The following is a 23,683-nucleotide window of genomic DNA, read 5'->3' on the forward strand; positions in this document are numbered from 1 at the left end:
TTTGATATGGTGACATTTCTTATCAGATCATCATTGTTAGTGAAGATGAGGTCTAGTGTATTCTCCAGTCTAGTAGGCTCTATTATTTGCTGGTTTAAATTGAATTTTGTGCAGAGATTTAAAAGCTCGTGTGAGTGTGAGTTTTCATCAGAGCTGCCTCCTGGTGTTATTACTGCAACAATATTATTTGCTATATTCCTCCATTTTAGGTGCCTTAAGTTGAAATCCCCCAGGAGCAAGATGTTGGGTGCAGGAGCTGGAAGGCTTTCCAGACAGTGGTCAATTTTTAACAGCTGTTCCTGGAATTGCTGGGATGTTGCATCCGGAGGCTTGTAGACTACCACAATGACTAGGTTTTGGTTCTCGACCTTTACTGCTAAAACTTCCACTACATCAATTGAGGCATTTAGCAGTTCTGTGCAAACAAGTGACTCTGCAATGTACAGGCCAACCCCCCCCCCTTTTGCCTGTTCACTCTGTCACATCTGTATAGGTTGTAACCTGTTAGGTGTACCTGCTAAGTGTAGCTGCTAGGTGTAGCCGCTAGGTATAGCTGCCACTTGTAGCTGCTAGGTGTAGCTGCTAGGTATAGCTGCTAGGTGTAGCTGCTAGGTTTAGCTGCTATGTGTAGCTGCTAGGTGTAGCTGCTACATGTAGCTGCTAGGTGTAGCTGCTAGGTGTAGCTGCTAGGTGTAGCTGCTAGGTGTAGCTGCTAGGTGTAGCTGCTACTTTGTAGCTGCTAGGTGTAGCTGCTAGGCGTAGCTGCTAGGTGGAGCTGCTAGGTGTAGCTGCTAGGTGTAGCTGCTAGGTGTAGCTGCTACTTGTAGCTGCTAGGTGTAGCCGCTAGATGTAGCTGCTAGGTGTAGCTGCTACTTGTAGCTGCTAGGTGTAGCTGCTAGGTGTAGCTGCTACTTGTAGCTGCTAGGTGTGGCTGCTAGGTGTAGCTACTACTTGCAGCTGCTAGGTGTAGCTACTACTTGTAGCTGCTATTTGTAGCTGCTAGGTATAGCTGCTAGGTGTAGCTGCTGCTTGTAGCTGCTAGGTGTAGCTGCTAGGTGTAGCTGCTAGGTGTAGCTGCTAGGTGTCGCTGCTAGGTGTAACTGCTAGGTGTAGCTGCTACTTGTAGCCGCTAGGTGTAGCTGCTAGGTGTATCTGCTACTTGTAGCTGCTAGGTGTAGCTGCTAGGTGTAGCTGCTAAGTGTAGCTGCTAGATGTAGCTGCTAGGTGTAGCTGCTAGGTGTAGCTGCTAGGTGCAGCTGCTAGGTGTAGCTGTTAGGTGTAGCTGCTATGAGTAGCTGCTACTTGTAGCTGCTAGGTGTAGCTGCTAGGTGTAGCTGCTAGGTGTAGCTGCTAGGTGTCGCTGCTAGGTGTAACTGCTAGCTGTAGCTGCTACTTGTAGCCGCTAGGTGTAGCTGCTAGGTGTATCTGCTACTTGTAGCTGCTAGGTGTAGCTGCTAGGTGTAGCTGCTAAGTGTAGCTGCTAGATGTAGCTGCTAGGTGTAGCTGCTAGGTGTAGCTGCTAGGTGCAGCTGCTAGGTGTAGCTGTTAGGTGTAGCTGCTATGAGTAGCTGCTACTTGTAGCTGCTAGGTGTAGCTGCTAGGTGTAGCTGCTACTTTTAGCTGCTAGGTGTAGCTTCTAGGTGTAGCTGCTAGGTGTAGCTGCTAGGTGTAGCTGCTCGGTGTAGCTGCTAGGTGCAGCTGCTAGGTGTAGCTGCTAGGTGTAGCTGCTAGGTGTAGCTGCTAGGTGTAGCTGTATAGGTGTAGCTTCTAGGTTTAGCTGCTAGGTGTAGCTTCTAGGTGTAGCTGCTAGGTGTAGCTACTAGGTGTAGCTGCTACGTGTAGCTGCTAGGTGTAGCTACTAGGTGTAGCTGCTAGGTATAGCTGCTAGGTGTAGCTACTAGGTGTAGCTGCTAGGTGTAGCTAGGTGTCAAGAACACGTAAGATGACAGGTAAATCTTACAAACTGCTTCTTACATTCACTGCAGCTATACCTTAAATTTACGTCATGCTTCTTAATTTACGTCATGCTTCTTTAATAATTCCTTTCCAACTTAGGAGGTCTGGCCTGAGACCGGGTCCAAGGGAAGATTATTCCGATTATTCCCATAACCACTGAGATACATACACACACACACACACACACACACACACACACACACACACACACACACACACACACATGTATAGTATGCAAAATCATGGAGAAGATTATCAGGAGAAGAGTGGTGGAACACCTAGAAAGGAATGATCTCATCAACAGCAGCCAACATGGTTTCAGGGACGGGAAATCCTGTGTCACAAACCTACTGGAGTTCTATGACATGGTGACAGCAGTAAGACAAGAGAGAGAGGGGTGTGTGGATTGCATTTTCTTGGACTGCAAGAAGGCGTTTGACACAGTTCCACACAAGAGATTGGTGCAAAAACTGGAGGACCAAGCAGGGATAACAGGGAAGGCACTACAATGGATCAGGGAATACTTGTCAGGAAGACAGCAGCGAGTCATGGTACGTGGCGAGGTGTCAGAGTGGGCACCTGTGACCAGCGGGGTCCCGCAGGGGTCAGTCCTAGGACCAGTGCTGTTTCTGGTATTTGTGAACGACATGACGGAAGGAATAGGCTCTGAGGTGTCCCTGTTTGCAGATGACGTGAAGTTGATGAGAAGAATTCACTCGATCGAAGACCAGGCAGAGCTACAAAGGGATCTGGACAGGCTGCAGACCTGGTCCAGCAATTGGCTTCTGGAGTTCAATCCCACCAAGTGCAAAGTCATGAAGATTGGGGAAGGGCAAAGAAGGCCGCAGACGGAGTACAGTCTAGGGGGTCAGAGACTACAAACCTCACTCAAGGAAAAAGATCTTGGGGTGAGTATAACACCAGGCACATCTCCTGAAGCGCACATCAACCAAATAACTGCTGCAGCATATGGGCGCCTAGCAAACCTCAGAACAGCATTCCGACATCTTAATAAGGAATCATTCAGGACCCTGTACACCGTGTACGTTAGGCCCATATTGGAGTATGCGGCACCAGTTTGGAACCCACACCTAGCCAAGCACGTGAAGAAACTAGAGAAAGTGCAAAGGTTTGCAACAAGACTAGTCCCAGAGCTAAGAGGTATGTCCTACGAGGAGAGGTTAAGGGAAATCAACCTGACGACACTGGAGGACAGGAGAGATAGGGGGGACATGATAATGACATACAAAATACTGAGAGGAATTGACAAGGTGGACAAAGACAGGATGTTCCAGAGACTGGACACAGTAACAAGGGGACACAGTTGGAAGCTGAAGACACAGATGAATCACAGGGATGTTAGGAAGTATTTCTTCAGCCACAGAGTAGTCAGTAAGTGGAATAGTTTGGGAAGCGATGTAGTGGAGGCAGGATCCATACATAGCTTTAAGCAGAGGTATGATAAAGCTCACGGCTCAGGGAGATTGACCTAGCAGCGATCAGTGAAGAGGCGGGGCCAGGAGCTCGGACTCGACCCCCGCAACCTCAACTAGGTGAGTACAAATAGGTGAGTACACACACACACACACACACACACACACACACACACACACACACACCTACACACCTACACACCTACACACCTACACACTTACACACACACACAACAGGCCTAGTGTCTAATCGACATGTGCCTAGGACAAAATGGTAACTAACCTACACACCTACACACACAACAGGCCTAGTGTCTAGTGGACATGTGCCTAGGACAAAATGGTAACTAACACACACACACACACACACACACACACCTACACACCTACACACCTACGCGACGAGGTGTCAGAGTGGGCGCCTGTGACAAGCGGGGTTCCACAGGGGTCAGTCCTAGGACCTGTGCTGTTCTTGGTATACGTGAACGACATAACGGAAGGGATAGACTCAGAAGTGTCATTGTTTGCAGACGATGTGAAGTTAATGAGAAGAATCGAATCGGACGAGGATCAGGCAGGACTACAAAGAGATCTGGACAGGCTACAAGCCTGGTCCAGCAACTGGCTCCTTGAATTTAACCCTGCCAAATGCAAAGTCATGAAGATTGGGGAAGGGCAAAGAAGACCGCAGACACAATATAGTTTAGATGGCCAAAGACTGCAAACCTCACTCAAGGAAAAAGATCTGGGGGTGAGTATAACACCGAGCATATCTCCTGAGGTGCACATCAATCAGATAACTGCTGCAGCATACGGGCGCCTGGCAAACCTACGGATAGCGTTCCGATACCTCAGTAAGGAATCGTTCAAGACTCTGTATACCATCTACGTCAGGCCCATACTGGAGTATGCAGCACCAGTTTGGAATCCACACCTAGTCAAGCACGTCAAGAAATTAGAGAAAGTGCAAAGGTTTGCAACAAGACTAGTCCCAGAGCTACGGGGATTGTCCTATGAAGAAAGGTTGAGGGAAATTGGCCTGACGACACTGGAGGCCAGGAGGGTCAGGGGAGACATGATAACGACATATAAAATACTGCGCGGAATAGACGAGGTGGACAAAGACGGGATGTTCCAGAGATGGGACACAGACACAAGAGGTCACAATTGGAAGTTGAAGACTCAGATGAATCACAGGGATGTTAGGAAGTATTTCTTCAGTCATAGAGTAGTCAGGCCATGGAATAGCCTAGAAAGTGATGTGGTGGAGGCAGGAACCATACATAGTTTTAAGGCGAGGTATGATAGAGCTCATGGGGCAGGGAGAGAGAGGACCTAGTAGCAATCAGCGAAGAGGCGGGGCCAGGAGCTGTGACTCGACCCCTGCAACCACAAATAGGTGAGTACAAATAGGTGAGTACACATACACACCTACACACACACAACAGGCCTAGTGTCTAATCGACATGTGCCTAGGACAAAATGGTAACTAACACACACACACACACACACACACACACACACACACACCACACACACACACACCACACACACACCTACACACCTACAACAGGCCTAGTGTCTAATCGACATGTGCCTAGGACAAAATGGTAACTAACACACAGACACACACACACACACATATGCATATATATATATATATATATATATATATATATATATATATATATATATATATATATATATATATATATATATATATATATATATGTATATATATATATATATATATATATATATATATATATATATATATATATATATATATATATATATATATTCTTTTTTTTCAAAAGGTCGGCGGTCTCCCACCGAGGCAGGGTGACCCAAAAAGAAAGAAAATCCCCAAAAAGAAAATACTTTCATCATTCAACACTTTCACCACACTCACACATTATCACTGTTTTTGCAGAGGTGCTCAGAATACAATAGTTTAGAAGCATATACGTATAAAGATACACAACATATCCCTCCACACCGTCAATATCCCGAACCCCTCCTTTAGAGTGCAGGCATTGTACTTCCCATTTCCAGGACTCATGTCTTACTATATATAAATAACCAGTTTCCCTGAATCCCTTCACTAAATATTACCCTGCTCACACTCCAACAGATCGTCAGGTCACAAATACCATTCGTCTCCATTCACTCCTATCGAACACGCTCATGCACGCCTGCTGGAAGTCCAAGCCCCTCGCCCACAAAACCTCCCTTACCCCTTCCTTCCAATCATTTCCAGGACGACCCCTACCTCGCCTTCCTTCTCCTACAGATTTATACGCTCTCCATGTCATTCTACTTTGATCCATTCTCTCTAAATGACCAAACCACCTCAACAACCCTTCTTCATCCCTCTGATTAATACTTTTATTAACTCCACACCTTCTCCTAATTTCCACACTTCGAATTTTCTGCATAATATTTACACCACACATTGCCCTTAGACAGAACATCACTGCCTCCAACCGTCTCCTCGCTGCAGCATTTACATCCCAAGCTTCACACCCATATAAGAGTGTTGGTACTACTATACTTTCATACACTCCCTTCTTTGCCTCCATAGATAACGTTTTTTTTCCACATATACCTCAACTCACCACTCGCCTTTTTTCCCTCAACAATTCTATGATTAACCTCATCCTTCATAAATCCATCCGCCGATACGTCAACTCCCAAGTATCTGAAAACATTCACTTCTTCCATAGTCTTCCTCCCCAATTTGATATCCAATTTTTCTTTATCTATATAATTTGATACCCTCATCACCTTACTCTTTTCTGTGTTCACTTTCAACTCTCTACCTTTATACACACTCCCAAACTCATCCACTAACCTTTTCAATTTTTCTTTAGAATCTCCTATAAGCACAGTATCATCAGCAAAAAGCAACTGTGTTAATTCCCATTTTGTATTTGATTCCCCATAATTTAATCCTACCCCTCTCCCGAACACCCTAGCATTTACTTCTTTTACAACCAAATCTATAAATATATTAAACAACCATGGTGGCATTACACATCCCTGTCTAAGACCTACTTTTACTGGGAAGTAGTCTCCCTCAGTATCCTCATAAAAACTCTTTACAGCATTTAGTAACTAACCACCTATTCCATATACTTGCAACATCTGCCACATTGCTCGCCTATCCACTCGATCATGTGTCTTTTCTAAATTCATAAATGCAATAAAAACTTCCCTAAATACTGTTCACATATATGCTTCAATGTAAACACTTGATCTACACATCCTCTACCCACTCTGAAACCTCCTTGCTCATCCACAATCCTACATTCTGTCTTACCTCTAATTCTTTCAATTATAACCCTACCGTATACTTTTCTTGGTATACTCAGTAAACTTATTCCTGTATAATTTTTACAATCTCTTTTGTCCCTTTTCCTTTTATATAAAGGGACTATACATGCTCTCCGCCAATCCCTAGGTGCCTTCCCCTTTTTCATACATTTATTAAACAAAAACGCCAACCACTCCAACACTATATCCCCCCCCCCTGCTTTTAACATTTCTGTCATGATCCCATCAGTTCCAGCTGCTTTACCCCCTTTCATTCTACGTAATGCCTCACGCACTTCCCCCACACTCACATCCTGTTCTCCTTCAATCCGAAAAGATGGTATAGCTCCCTGGCCAGTGCATAAAATTACCGCCTCCCTTTCTTCGTCGACATTTAAAAGTTCCTTAAAATATTCTCGCCATCTACCCAAAACCTCCATCTCCCCATCTACTAGCTCTCCTACTCTGTTTTTAACTGACAAATCCATTCGTTCTCTAGGCTTTCTTAACTTGTTTAACTCACTCCAATTCTTTTCTTATTTTCATTAAAATTTCTTGACAGTGCCTCTCCCACTCTATCATCTGCTCTCCTTTTGCACTCTCTCACCACTCTCTTCACCTTTCTTTTACTCTCCACATACTCTACTCTTCTTATAACACTTCTGCTTTGTAAACACCTCTCATAAGCTAACTTTTTCTCTTTTATCACACTCTTTACTTCATCATTCCACCAATCACTCTTCTTTCCTCCTGCACCCACCCTCCTATAACCACAAACTTCTGCCCCACATTCTAATACTGCATTTTTAAAACTATTCCAAACCCTCTTCAACCCCCTCCCCACTACTCATGCTTGCACCAGCCCACCTTTCTGCCAATAGTTGCTTATATCTCACCCGAACTTCCTCCTCCCTTAGTTTATACACTTTCACCTCACTCTTGCTTGTTGTTGCCATTTTCCTTTTTTTCCATCTACCTCTTACTCTTACTGTGGCTACAACTAAATAATGATCCGATATGTCAGTTGCCCCTCTATAAACGTGTACATTCTGGAGCCTACCCATCAATCTTTTATCCACCAATACATAATCTAACAAACTACTTTCATTACGTGCTATATCATACCTTGTATATTTATTTATTCTCTTCTTCATAAAGTGTGTATTACTTATTACCAAACCTCTTTCTACACATAGCTCAATTAAAGGCTCCCCATTTTCATTTACCCCTGGCACCCTAAATTTACCTACTACTCCCTCCACAACATTTTTGCCCAATTTAACATTGAAATCCCCAACCACCATTACTCTCACTCTTGATTCAAAACTCCCCACGCATTCACTCAACATTTCCCAAAATCTCTCTCTCTCTCCTCTACACTTCTCTCTTCTCCAGGTGCATATACGCTTACTATAACCCACTTTTCACATCCCACCTTTATTTTACTCCACATAATCCTTGAATTAATACATTTATAGTCCCTCTTTTCCTGCCATAACTTATCCTTCAACATTATTGCTACTCCTTCTTTAGCTCTAACTCTATTTGAAACCCCTGACTAATCCCATTTATTCCTCTCCACTGAAACTCTCCCAACCCCTTGAGCTTTGTTTCACTTAAAGCCAGGACATCCAGCTTCTTCTCATTCATAACATCCACAATCACCTCTTTCTTATCATTTCCACAACATCCAAGTACATTCAGAATTCCCACTTTGACAATTTTCTTATTATTATTCTTTTTAGTAATTATTACAGGAAAGGGGTTACTAGCCCATTGTTCCCGGCATTTTAGTTGACTTTTACAACACGCATGGCTTACGGAGGAAAGATTCTTATTCCACTTCCCCATGGATGTAAAAGGAAAAGTAATAAGACCAAGAACTATTTAGATAAAATCAAAGAAAACTCAGATGAGTGTGTATAAATAAACATTTACATGTATGTGTAGTGTGACCTAAGTGTACGTAGAGGTAGCAAGACGTACCTGTAATCTTGCATATTTATGAGACAGACAAAAGACACCAACAATCCTACCATCATGTAAAACAATTACAGACTTTCGTTTCACTCTCACTTGGCAGGACGGTAGTACCTCCCTGGGTGGTTGCTGCTGTCTACCAACCCAGGAGGTTAGCAGCCCATTGTAACCAGGGAGAGCCAAGCAACTGGGGTCCTTTCAGCCTCTTCTTTCCTAGGATGCGACCCACAACAGGTACCAGGTACATGAGCAGAGGCAGCAGGTGAAGGAAACATGCCCGAGGATTGGTTGATGACTGGGGTAATATTATTGGTTAGTAAGGTAATATAACTGGTTACTGACTTAATACGATTGGTTAGTGAGGTAATATGACTGATTAGCGAGGTAATATTATGGTGCAGTGAGGTAATATTGGTTAGTAACATAGCTGATTCTCGAAGTAATGTTTTAGGTTAGTAGTTACGGAGGTGCACAATGGCTCCAGGAATGAAATATTGAAGACCTTGTTCAGCAATTATGAGTGAGTCCACTCGATTTTTTTTCCTCAATGAAATGCAAGATGATTATGGGACCCGTCTCTTGATGATGCTGAAGGACACGTGATCCGAGGAATTGGAGCTACCCCTCACTTTCCTTGAATCAAAACCCGATTACCTGCCGTATCACAGTCTCTTCTATTTCATGAATTTAATAATAATAATAATAATAATAATAATAATAATAATAATAATAATAATAATAATAATAATAATAATTAGTGATATCGGTCTGAAACCAGGCCTCGAGGGCGACCACCCCGGCAACTATCACAACTCTGCAGGTGCTCAGTGATCAAATAACCTAGTGAACTGTGGCGTGTAGACTCCGTAGATTTCTCTCATCCTCTCCATAATATGTTGCGTGTTGATTGATATTCATGGACATGTGGCACATCCTGTGTAATAGAATGATGGATGGATTGACTGGTGTCAATTTCGCCTGTCTCAAGTCAATGAACAGTTGAATTTTTTTTCATATTGTCCTCTGGCTGTGGAGAACCTGAAGTTATGATCGACTTCCTGCTTGGTGGTATATGATCCTGTCAGCTTTAGGGGAAACAGGAAAAAAAAGGAACTCGGAGGTGTATTGTAAATTATGTCGCTGTTGTTGTCTGTCTGTCTCTCTCGCCACACACAAGGGAACAACTGCCTATCTTGCGTTTTTACTTGCTCAAATGAAGCTGCCTCATTTCGGCTTCGTCCTCTCATCTCCTTTCAACACTCTCCAACCCTCCTCCCACCCCTCATTTTTCCCTCCTTACGGCCTTTTTGTCCTCCCAGCCCTTTTTCTCCTTACAGCCCTTTTTACCCTTCCAGCACTATTTTCTCGCTCCGGCCACATCTCACTCTGCTCCAATTCCTGTAGTTTCAGCCATCCGTCTTAACAAGAGGGTCGCTACGCCACACTGCCTCCGAGGATTGCCACTCAATATCCTCACTTTGTCTGTTTTCTTCTCTGTGTCTGGAGATTTTCTTTTTTTGCTCCCCTTCTCTGTGTTTGTGAAGGTGGTCCTCGATGGACCTCCTCCGTATCTTGGGGCTGCTGGCTGAATAAATAGACATGTAGGCAGGCAGACCACTAGTCTGGTAGGTAAACGAGGAAGCAGGCAAGCAGGTAGGTGGACTTGCAGGCAGGCAGGCAGGCAGGCAGGCAGGTAGGCAGGCAGGCAGGCAGGCAGGCAGGCAGGCAGGCAGGTAGGTGGACTGGCAGGCAGGCAGGCAGACAGGCAGGCAGGCAGGCAGGAAGGCAGGCAGGCAGGAAGGAAGGCAGGTAGGCAGGCAGGCAGGAAGGCAGGCAGGCAGGAAGGAAGGCAGGCAGACAGGCAGGCAGGTAGGTGGACTGGCAGGCAGGCAGGCAGGTAGGCAGGCAGACAAGCAGGTAGGTGGACTGGCAGGCAGGCAGGCAGACAGACAGGCAGGCAGGCAGGCAGGCAGGCAGGCAGGCAGGCAGGCTGGAAGGCAGGCAGGCAGGTAGGTGGACTGGCAGGCAGGCAGGCAGGCAGGCAGGCAGACAAGCAGGTAGGTGGACTGGCAGGCAGGCAGGCAGACAGGCAGGCAGGCAGGCAGGCAGGCAGGCAGGCAGGCAGGCAGGCAGGCAGGCAGGCAGGCAGGCAGGTAGGTGGACTGGCAGGCAGGCAGGCAGGCAGGCAGGTAAGTGGACTGGCAGGCAGGGAGGCAGGCAGGCAGGCAGGCAGGTAGGTGGACTGGCAGGCAGACAGGCAGGCAGACAGGCAGACAGGCAAGAAGGCAGGCAGGCAGGCAGGTAGGTGGACTGACAGGCAGGCAGGCAGACAGGCAGGAAGGCAGGCAGACAAGCAGGCAGGCAGGTAGGTGAACTGGCAGGCAGGCAGGCAGGCAGACATGCAGGCAGGCAGGCAGGCAGGCAGGCAGGCAGGCAGGAAGGAAGGCAGGCAGGCAGGCAGGCACGCAGGCAGGCAGGTAGGTGGACTGGCAGGCAGGCAGGCAGGCAGACAGGCAGGCAGGTAGGTGGACTGGCAGGCAGGCAGGCAGGCAGACAAGCAGGTAGGTGGACTGGCAGGCAGGCAGGTAGGTGGACTGGCAGGCAGGCAGGCAGGCAGGCAGGCAGGCAGGCAGGCAGGCAGGCAGGCAGGCAGGCAGGCAGGCAGGCAGGCAGGCAGGTAGGTGGACTGGCAGGCAGGCAGGCAGGCAGGCAGGCAGGCAGGCAGGCAGGCAGGCAGGCAGGCAGGCTGACTGTGACTTTTATTCTTCACTGGTTCAGTATTTAAGATTTTCGCTATTATATCTTGGAAGCTTCTTACGTGTATGTATCTGTCTATAGCAGTGTTATATCGCCTAATGCTGGGCGATTTTCATCGAGTTTCTCGTTTGCTGAAAGGCAGAAGTTAGGTAAGATTTGTTAGGAAACAAGACAAGTGTTTCCTGATGTGGGTCTTAGTCATACAATGACCCGCCACAGGAGCTTTTGATCATTTCACAGAGTCCTTCCGCTGGTTTAGCGGTCCATCCCTTTAAAAATCATGGTTATTATTATAACCATTAGGAATTCAAAAGGGCAGAGGGAGGCTCTCTGGTGATAATCGCCATACACAGATTTAAGGCTAGGTGCGATTGAACCAGGTCACTTTGTGTTAATGGGTGAGGTTAGGAGCTGAGAACTTACCCATGGAACCACAGCTAGGTAAGTACACCTGAACACACACACACACACATGCCAGGAGCTCGGACTCGACCCCTGCAACCTCAGCTAGGTGAGTACACACACACACACACACACACACACACACACACACACACACACACACACACACACACACACACACGCACACACACACACACAAATGGCTGACCATGAGACGGACTTTTACAAGGGAAAAATTACTGAACTGAATTAGCAAAGCTAAAAATGAACTGTCTTGGTGGAGAATGTAATTACTACTGTGAAGACATTTACCAGTGAGGGAATGGGAATTGTCTGATTTTCTTGATCAGGAGGAGGGAGGAAGAGAGATATGGAGGAAAGGAGGGAGAAGGCAGAGGGAGGAGAAAATGGAGAGAGAGAAAAAAAGAGGAAGAGTAACGGAGGAAGGAGAGGAGGGAGAGGCGGAGCGTACTAGAAGGAGGAAGAGAGTGGGAAGAGGGGCAGCATGAGGGAGTAGAGTGGGACAGCGGAATGGAGAAGAGAAGGAGTGAAGAAAGGTATATTCTCTTTTTATATTTATTTTTTACGTATCTTTTCGTCGAAATTCCTGTTAAGAGATAATCGATTTTTTCCCCAAGTGTCATATTTATTTTGTAATATTCATCTTCTTCCCAGGTGAGTGTTCCTAATTAAAGGATGCACCTACACCTGCTACCCCTGTTCACCTGGCAGTAATCAGGTACCTGGGTATTTGTTACCTTACACCTGCTCTCCCTGTTTACCTAGCAGTAAGTAGGCACCTGGATATTTGTTACATTACACCTGCTACCCCTGTTCACCTAGCAGTAAGTAGGTACCTGAGTGTTACCGGAACTGGCGTGGGTCGCATCCTGAGGGAGAGGATGAAACAACGACCCCAGTGGCAATAAGCCAGTCTGATGACATGGCTTTCTAGGGGGTATCCTGGGTTACTAGCATTCTAGGTTAGTATTTCTGAACCAGATTTTCTCAGTGGCGTTTGTTCAAGGATCCACTGCCAAAACAAGTGGGAATTTCAGTGTCTTTTAGCAGGGGTAAAGCTACTATACCCAACGCACACACAGTGGCGCTTTATCAAACATGAATGTTATTGAGCCGCAGCCAACAACAGCCTGGATGATCAAAACAGCTGACTAGGTCAACAATAGCATCTGCTGGAGGTTCACGTGCACTAACCCACACCACCATAACACTACTACCATCCAGGGCTCACTTCACAACCACCACTATTACCATCCAGGGCTCACTTCACAACCACCACTACTACCATCCAGGGCTCACTTCACAACCACCACTATTACCATCTAGGGCTCACTTCACAACCACCACTACTACCATCAAGGGCTCACTTCACAACCACCACTACCACCATCCAGGGCTCACTTCACAACCACCACTACCACCACTACCACTACTACCACCACTACCACCATCCAGGGCTCATTCTACAACCACCACTACCACCATCCAAGGCTCACTCCACCACCACAACCACTACTACAACAGCAACATTACCACCACTACTACCACTAGTAATACCACACCAGCACTACTAGCTGCATCGCAGCCCTCTATGAACCAAGAGCAGTATCTCAACCCTCACTCCACCACCATAACCCACCACCACCATCACCACCTAATAACCCACCACCACCATCACCACCATAACCCACCACCACCATCACCACCATAACCCACCACCACCATCACCACCATAACCCACCACCACCACCATGACTCACCACCACCACACACTCCACCCAGGGCGGTGATTGCCCTGGCTTTGAGTCCGTCTGGCGGCGAGAATGACCCCATCTGTCATTCCCTTGTTCATCCGCCGACATTTGCATCGTTGGCATGATGCATTAGGGCCACTATAGCCGCTGCTGTGTGGGATTTCCGCTATATTGAGCTGCCTTTGTTCTTGTCACTAAAGGTTTGTCGACTATTCACCTAGTGTTGTCCTTCATTGTTTTGATTTATCTGGTGGTGGTGCTGAGGTTTTGTTCGTCAGGACACTGGATAAATGGCTTCCCGCAATGAGGTGGGAGCATGAAGGAGATAGTGGTAGGTATAATGTTTGCCAGGAAACAAGACAAGTGTTTCCTGACGCGGGTCTTAGTCAAATGATGACTCGCAGCTGGAGCTTTAGGTCCTCTTCAGCTGCAGATACAGCAGAAATAGCTAAAGCATCGACCTACATGCTATAAACATACTAAGACAACTAGATGAATAAGACAATGTGGAAACCTCGAGTAACTTTGTTGGGGAGACGTGTCTCCATTACAGAAACTAATACCGGAGACAGTGAAAGACGTGTAGTGGTAGTTTGAGGTGATCAGTCCCTCAGCCTTGAAAGGTGTTGAGTGCAATAGTTTTGATGACTCTTATGTAGATGTACTAGGATGGACAAGATGCGACGACTATTCCAGCAAGCAAATGAAGTTGACAACACACATTAGAAGTGGCGCAGTCGTCGAAATGAGAGAAAACGCTTAAACTGCACGTATCCTGAAGAAGACTATTACTACTACCTCTACTACTAACCTAAATGTTCCTTTGTTAGAGAATGTACCTAGAAAGAGTTGGTTCTTCTTCATCACAGTGCACCCATAATCCTAGCAAGCTTCCATCCCCTCTTAACGATCTTCATTCCCCGGCGTTAAAAAAAAAAAAAGTGTAAATCTTGCTTAGGTGAATGTCGCATTGTTTAAAGTTTCTTGGTGGGTTATACTCTAACACTTGTGATGTGTGTGGGTGTGTGTTTGTGTGTGTGTACTCACCAAATCGTGGCTGCAGGGGTCGAGTCATAGCTCCTGGCCCTGCCTCTTCACCCGTCGTTACTAGATCACTTTCTCCCTGCTCCATGTGTGTGTGCAATGAGAGGAATAAAAATAGAGAGGGAGGAAAAGGATCAAAGTGAAGAATGAAAGGAAGATGAAACAAGAGCTGTATACGAATGAGAGAGAGAGAGAGAGAGAGAGAGAGAGAGAGAGAGAGAGAGAGAGAGAGAGAGAGAGAGAGAGAGAGAGAGAGAGAGAGAGAGAGAGACTAGCCAGCAGGTACACTACCAGTATGAGGTAGAGGGGATGGAGGCTGGCTGGCTGGGTGGCAGGCAGGCTGGGTGGCTGGCTGGCTGCCTCTGCCGTGCAGAGAAGCACACAAACAACAAGAGCACTTGCAGAATTCCTTTGTAACCAAGATCGGAGGATTTACATTTCCTTTACCGAGGCTCCATCTGTCAACAAAGCAAGACGGGCGAGGCATCAGCAAACATCCCGATTGTCAGGGCCAGAAGTGCTGCCGGACAAGAAGGGGCTAGGGGAGGAGGGACCCAGAAGTACTGCTGGACGAAAAGGGGTGAGGGGTGAGCGGGAGGTGTCCAGAAATGCAACTGGACGACAAGGGGTGAGGGGAGGGGGAGCCAGAAGAGCTACTGGACCAGGGTGGCAGCGAGAAGAATCAGAAACTGTGCCATATATGAATCACACTAGGAAAGACAGAGGCTACAAAGAATAAGACCATGGCGTAAGCATAGCACCAAGTATATTAGTAGAGTGCATCACCTCAAAAACCACACTAGCATATGTGCGAAAGGCATATGTGCGAAAGGCATATGTGCGACTGAATACCTTAATCATGGTATTCAGTCGCCCTGAAGAGCCCCACAGAAACCTGTTTATGTATGCCTGACTTCAAACCATCCTGAAGAATTAGACACTTTTGCAGCGTTTAGGGAACGTTTTGTACCAGACTGGGGAAGCCACTTGTTGGCTAAACGTTTCCACAATAAAGATTTGCAAATGTTGCAAAAGTATCTAAGTCTTGAACTTGTCGTTTTTCTAAAATATTTGTTTTATACCATCATGCTAATCATCATCAATATATCACTTTGGCTAAGAGGATTAAATGTGTAGGCGTTACACTGTAAGACAATCGTGATTATTTTGACTGTTTTGCATAATAAACTTTGACGTGAACTCTGTGTTCTCGCAAATCGGGAATTTCTGCTTCCTCTTATAATGTATTTACTGCCATTATCCTATGATACAGATGGTTAAATTTCACTTATAGACGACAGTCTAACCTAAACAACCTAAACTAACTAAACCTAACCTAACCTAGTGGTAAAAAGACTTATCTAAGTGAAAATAACTACCAATAAAGATCTCATTTTTTTCCCTCACTTATCAGCTACGTCATATTTCAACTAACCTAGATAACGTATAACGAGAAATTTGCTTAAAATTATATATGAGAAATCGATGTTTGCCTTAGGAGGATGGGTCAAGGGCCTATCGTGAAATATACAGCACCTTCATGGAGCCTCCCGCCCGAAAGAACCTCTCCAAAAAACAGGAGGATGTCTAAAGATTCGGTTCGAGTCTTGTCCCTGTGCTAAGAGAAATGCCCTAAGGAAGAAAGAAAGAGAGAGAGAGAGAGAGAGAGGGAGAGAGAGGGAGAGAGAGAGGGAGAGAGAGCTAAACTTGCGAACACTGGTAGAGAATCGACCCAGGAAGACATGCGAAGAGCTGGTATCCTATCTCAGGTTATTTACAGGCTAAGAGTTATCCTACCTCTGCTCATTTACAAGCTAAGAGCTCTTGTCCTATATCAGCTCATTTACTGGCTAAGAGCTTTTGTCTTACCTTTGCTCATTTACGAAGAACTTCCATCCTACCCAGCTTATCTCAGAGCCTAGTCCTCTCTAACATATACAAACATTAAGCCACAATACCGTCCTCTCCTGCATTATGGACAACAAACTTACGGCATTGTTTCTGTCTCTCCTGGACCACTGCCGGGTCACAAACACCCATCCTATGGGAAGTGGAGAACACCTCTACATCATAACACCGATGAATATTCCACTTTTGAACGGACGTATATTACGAACAGTTTCTTCTTCATTTCCTCCTCGGCTATTTCAAGGCTGACCAGTGCCACTAAATCGTTTGTGCATTTCTTTCCCTGCCTGCACGAACGAGCGCCCTCACAAAATGAATATTCTTCACTTGGGAGGTTTCTTAACGAAAAAGACTCATTCGTAAATGTATTGATAGGCTCGTAAAACGCAGAGGGATACACATGAAGGCTGACCATGAAGGCTTCACCAGCATGTCCTGTAAACACAGTTCGTCACTATTTTCAACACAGTGTACTCACCTAATTGTGGTTGCAGGGGTCGATTCACAGCTCCTGGCCCCGAGTGTGTGGTCACATATTTGTGTTTGCAAGGGTCGATTCATAGATCCTGGCCTCGCCTCTTTACTGATTGTTGCTAGGTTCTCTCTCTCCCTGCTCCACGAGCTTCATAAAGCCTCATCTTATAACTATATATGGTTCCTGCCTCCACTACGTCACTTGTCAGACTATTTTACTTCCTGACAACTCTCTGAATGAAGAAATACTTCCTAACATCCCTTTGACTCATTTGAGTCTTCAACTTCCAGTTGCGACCCCTTGTTTCTGTGTCCCATCTCTGAAACATCCTGTCTCTGTCCACCTTGTCGATTTTTCACAATATTTTGTATGTCGTTATCATGTCTCCCCTAACCCTCATGTCCTCCAGTGTCGTCAGGCCGATTTTCCTTAATCTTTCTTCGTAGGACATTCCTCTTAGCTCTGGAACTAGTCTTGATGCAAACCTTTGCACTTTCTCTAATTTCCTGACGTACACGGTGCGTACGCGCGCGCGCGCTCGTATATGTGTGTGTGTGTGTGTGTGTGTACTCACCTCACCTATTTGTGGTTGCAGGGGTCGAGTCATAGCTCCTGGCCCCGCCTCTTCACTGATTGCTACTAGGTCCCCTCTCTCCCTGCTCCATGAGCTTTATCATACCTCGCCTTAAAACTATGTATGGTTCCCGCCTCCACTACTTCACTTTCTAGGCTATTCCACGGCCTGACTACTCTATGACTGAAGAAATACTTCCTAACATCCCTTTGATTCATCTGAGTCTTCAACTTCCAATTGTGACCTCTTGTTTCTGTGTCCCATCTCTGGAACATCCCGTCTTTGTCCACCTTGTCTATTCCGCGCATTATTTTATATGTCGTTATCATGTCTCCCCTGACCCTCCTGTCCTCCAGTGTCGTCAGGCCGATTTCCCTCAACCTTTCTTCGTAGGACAATCCCCTTAGCTCTGGGACTAGTCTTGTTGCAAACCTTTGCACTTTCTCTAATTTCTTGACGTGCTTGACCAGGTGTGGATTCCAAACTGGTGCTGCATACTCTAGTATGGGCATGACGTAAATGGTATACAGAGTCTTGAACGATTCCTTACTGAGGTATCGGAACGCTATCCGTAGGTTTGCCAGACGCTTGTATGCTGCAGCAGTTATCTAACTGATGTGAGCCTCAGGAGATATGCTCGGTGTTATACTCACCCCCAGATCTTTTTCCTTGAGTGAGGTTTGCAGTCTTTGTCCATCTAGACTATATTGTGTCTGTGGTCTTCTTTGCCCCTCCCCAATCTTCATGACTTTGCATTTGGCAGGGTTAAACTCAAGGAGCCAGTTGCTGGACCAGGCCTGTAGCCTGTCCAGGTCTCTTTGTAGTCCTGCCTGATCCTCGTTCGATTTGATTCTTCTCATTAACTTCACATCGTCTGCAAACAAGGACACTTCTGAGTCTATCCCTTCCGTTATGTCATTCACATATACCAGAAACAGCACAGGTCCTAGGACCGACCCCTGTGGAACCCCGTTTGTCACAGGCGCCCACTCTGACACCTCGTCACGTACCATGACTCGTTGTTGCCTCCCTGTCAGGTATTCTCTGATCCATTGCAGTGCCTTTCCTGTTATGTGTGCCTGATCCCCTAGCTTTTGCAGTAACCTCTTGTGAGGAACTGTGTCGAAGGCCTTCTTGCAGTCCAAAAATATGCAGTCGATCCACCCCTCTCTCTCTTGTCTTACTTCTGTCACCTTGTCATAAAACTCCAGTAGGTTTGTGACACAGGATTTTCCTTCTCTGAAACCGTGCTGGTTGTCAATTATACACTTGTCTCTTTCCAGATGCTCCACCACTCTCCTCCTGATGATCTTCTCCATGACTTTGCATACTATACACGTTAGTGATACAGGTCTGTAGTTTAGTGCCTCATGTCTGTCTCCCTTTTTAAAAATTGGGACTACATTTGCCCTCTTCCATACCACAGGGAGTTGCCCAGTTTCAATGGGTGTGTTAAAGATCTTTGTTAATGGCACACACAGCATCTCTGCTCCCTCTCTAAGGACCCCCGGAGAGATGTCTGGTCCCACCACCTTTGAGGTGTCAAGTTCACATAGCAGCTTCTTCACCTCCTCCTTGGTTATGTGTACCTCATCCAGCACTTGTTGGTGTACCCCCCTGTTCTGATTTCCTGGAGTCCTACTGGTTTCCACTGTAAATACTTCTTTAAATCTCGTGTTGAGCTCCTCACATACCTCTCGGTCGTTTCTTGTGAACTCCCCATCACCCTTCCTCAGTCTGATTACCTGGTCCTTGACTGTTGTTTTCCTCCTCATGTGGCTATACAACAGCTTCGGGTCAGACTTGACTTTCGATGCTATGTCATTTTCATATTGTCGCTGAGCCTCCCTTCTTATCTGTGCATATTCGTTTCTGGCTCTTCGGGTAATCTCTTTATTTTCCTGAGTTCTCTGTCTTCTGTACCTTTTCCATTCTCTAGTACATCTAGTTTTTGCCTCCCTCCACCTTTGGGTGAACCAAGGACTCGTTCTGTTCTTCCCATTATTTCTGTTTCCCTTGGGAACAAACCTCTCCTCTGGCTCCTTGCATTTTGTTGCCACATAGTCCATCATTTCTTGTACTGGTTTTCCTGTCAGTTCCCTCTCCCACTGAATGTCTTGCAGGAAGTTCCTCATGCCTGAGTAGTTCCCCCTTTTTAGTTTGGTTTTTCCCATCCTATTCCTGCTACTCTCTCCACTTGAAGCTCAATTATGTAGTCAAAGCACAGAACCACATGATCACTAGCTCCTAGGGACCTTTCATACATGATATCCTCGATGTCCGAGCTACTCAAGGTGAATACAAGGTCCAATCTTGCTGAATCATCCTCACCTCTCTCTCTGGTAGTGTCTCTAACATGTTGATGCATGAGGTTTTCCAGTACCACATCCATCATCTTGGCTCTCCATGTTTTGGGACCCCCATGGGGCTCCAGGTTTTCCCAGTCAATCTCCTTGTGATTGAAATCACCCGTAACTAGTAACTAGCAACATGTGTGCTCTTCTGGCCACCTCGGCTAGTGTGTCGACCATTGCTCTGTTGCTCTCACCGTATTCTTCTTTTGGCCTCCTGCATTTCTGTGGTGGGTTATACATTACTGCAATTATCACCTTACGTCCCTCAGACTGGATTGTTCCTACTAAGTAGTCCCTTTCGCCCGTGCCATCCATTCATTCCATTTTCTCAAAACCCCACTGGTTTTTAATGAGCAGTGCAATTCCTCCCCCTCTCCTCCCTCTGTCTTTCCTGAGGATTTGATATCCGGATGGGAAGATTGCATCTATTATGCTGGTGAGTTTTGTTTCTGTGAGTGCTATTATGTCTGGGGATGTCTCCTTGATTCTTTCATGCCACTCCTCACACTTATTTGTTATTTCATCTGCATTTGTATACCACACCTTCAACTTCTTTTCTAAGACTGTGGTCTGGAAGGCATATTGGGGTTGAGGAAGTGGGAGACCTGATAAGGAACTATGGGTGGTTGCTGTGGGGGTAGAGTTTGTAATGCAGTGGGTGGGGGCATTGGATATGGCATGGGTGTTTTGGTTTAGAATGTTTGGTTACACTGGGGTTGACCTGGTTGGGGGGCTTCTATAGGAAGTTGTGAGGGAGGCTGTATTTGATCTTCTTCCTGGGTCTTGGATCTCCTGTCTGTATCCTCCATCCCCTCTCTTTCCTCCTTTCGCCTTTGTATCATCTCTCTCAGTTTCTGCCTTTCTTCTCGTGTTCTGTCGCGGTCGAGATACACCTTCCTGTATGCCGGCATGTCCCTTAATCTTGCTTTCTCCTGCAGGATCCTGTTCCGAGTCGATTCTGCCTTGAAAGTCACTTTCATTGGCCGGGTTCTTCTTCTTACAAACCCCCCTATTCTCCGAAAATTTTCCAGCTAGGTCATGTCATCTTCTCTTATTGCTTTTATGATGCTTTCAATTGTTTTTTTCCCTTGTTTTCTTGCTTCATATGTTTCCCCTTCAACTTCCTGGAGCCCATACACAAAGACTGTGTGTGTGTGAGAGAGAGAGAGAGAGAGAGAGAGTGTGTGGAAATTTCAGTTTATGTACCTTAGTTTATAACAATGAAATAAAAATAATAATGATGCTGATAATAATAATAATAATAATAATAATAATAATAATAATAATAATTATTATTATTATTATTATTATTATTATTATTATTATTATTATTATTGTAGAGCTCTAAGCCAGCAGAAATCGTAAAGCACCATGGAAATGGGACGATATTCTAGTTGATCCAAGGACGGGGGGAGAATGGCCCCATTCCCTCGCATCAAAGCCTCCCTCTTGAAAGGAGTGGCCTATAATTTTGCACCAATCTATAGAATTACGTTACTCTGGCTCTCCAGTGCTTCTAAAAATCCATCTAAACGTAATTATTGTAACAGAATTTGCGTTTTTAATGGAGTTTAACTCCCTTTTTTCACTTGTTTTTAGTGAGAGACCACAATCAGAGTTTTTTTTATAATGTCAATAGGAATTATGTGAAACTTCAAAGAGGATGAGCCACAGTGCTTCCCTGAGCTCGAAGAAAAGTTTCTTAATAGAGTTAGGTCAATTTCTCTAATCAATGTGAGGATCAGAGGCGACCCCTTCGTGCTGTGTGGCCAGGCGGACACCACAAAGGAATGTGGGGGGTCGTTCATCGAGGTGCCAGGCTCGTGTTATGGTGCCAGGCTTGTGTTATGGTGCCAGGCTCGTGTTATGGTGCCAGGCTTCTGTTATGGTGCCAGGCTTGTGTTATGGTGCCAGGCTTGTGTTAGGGTGCCAGGCTCGTGTCATGGTGCCAGGCTTGTGTTATGGTGCCAGGCTAGTGTTATGGTACCAGGCTTGTGTTATGGTACTAGGCTTGTGCCAGGCTTGTGTTATGGTGCCAGGCTCGTGTCATGGTGCCAGGCTCGTATCATGGTGCCAGGCTCGTGTTATGGTGCCATGCTCGTGTTATGGTGCCAGGCTCGTGTCATGGGGCCGGGCTCGTGTCATGGTGCCAGGCTCGTGTCATGTGCCAGGCTTGTGTTATGGTACCAGGCTTGTATTATGGTGCCAGGCTTGTGTTATGGTGCCAGGCTTGTGTCATGGCGCCAGCCTCATGTCACAGTGCCAGGTTTGTGTTATGCTGCCAGGCTTCTGTTATGGCGCCAGCTTCGTGTCACAGTGCCAGGCTTATGTTATGGTGCTAGGCTTTATATATATATATATATATATATTTATATATATATATATATATATATATATATATATATATATATATATATATATATATATATATATATATATATATATATATATATATATATGTCGTGCCGAATATGTAAAACTGGTCAGTTAGCAAGAACTCATTTAAAATTAAGTACTTTCTAAAATTTTCTCTTATACGTTTAAAGATATATTTTTTTAATTAATGTTGATGTAAAAAATTTTAATTTTGCACCAAAAGGAACTTAGAAAACTTACCTAACCTTATTATAACAAGAACAATTTATTTTAGCCTAACCCAACAAAATATATTTTAGATTTGTTTACAATAATTTAATACTAAACAAACACAGTGAAATATATTTTTTTCGTTAGGTTCAGAATGATTTTGGCGAAATTATTGCATACACAAATTTTCACTTGTCCTATATGGCAAGATGAGAGTTGCTATTTAAGCCAAGATCGCAAGTTCTGCCTATTCGGCACGACATATATATATATATATATATATATATATATATATATATATATATATATATTGGTTTAGAAAGACACGTAAGCAAGCACTATAACATATTTATTAGAAAACATTGGCATACATGATACTTAAGCAGCACCAACCCAACAACACAGGAGTCACGTGATTTCATCGTCTACCCGTCCTCATAGGCAGAGGTTGTTTTGATAAGGACTTGCCTCGCATGGGCCAGTAGGCCTTCTACAGTGTTCCTCCATTCTTATGTTCTTATGACATTCCTCAGGTCACGTGCGACACATCTCACTCTCCGCCTATATATATAATGTCTTCCTACCTCTGTATGTTAGAAGTGATCAAGGTCCCAGGACCGAAACGTTTTCTAATAAATATGTTATAGTGTTTGCTTACGTGTCTTTCTAAACCAACTTGATGCATGTTTATTACCAAGGTTTATATTATATATATATATATATATATATATATATATATATATATATATATATATATATATATATATATATATATATATATATATATATATATATATATATATATCCGGAAGTTATTGTTTTGTCATTGTGCAAACGAAGTCTATATTTTTAACTGAGATCTTTTTCATTTTTTTATTATTATTTTACAAATTACCATGGGGGACATATTCGCTAATGGCATCAAAAGAAATTCAATTTTCTCATTTGTCCTCTCTTTCAATGGGATTATCACCACCGCCGATTGCCCGTCCATTGGTGGAGCTCTCTGGCAGATTGTACAGGGAGTTTTTTATCTTTCCTCTCTAGTTATGTGCAAGCAAGCACGCGCACGCACACACACACACACACACACACACACACACACACACACACACACACACACA

Source organism: Cherax quadricarinatus, chromosome 4 (genome assembly GCF_038502225.1).
Source record: "Cherax quadricarinatus isolate ZL_2023a chromosome 4, ASM3850222v1, whole genome shotgun sequence".
Taxonomy (NCBI): Eukaryota; Metazoa; Arthropoda; class Malacostraca; order Decapoda; family Parastacidae; genus Cherax; species Cherax quadricarinatus.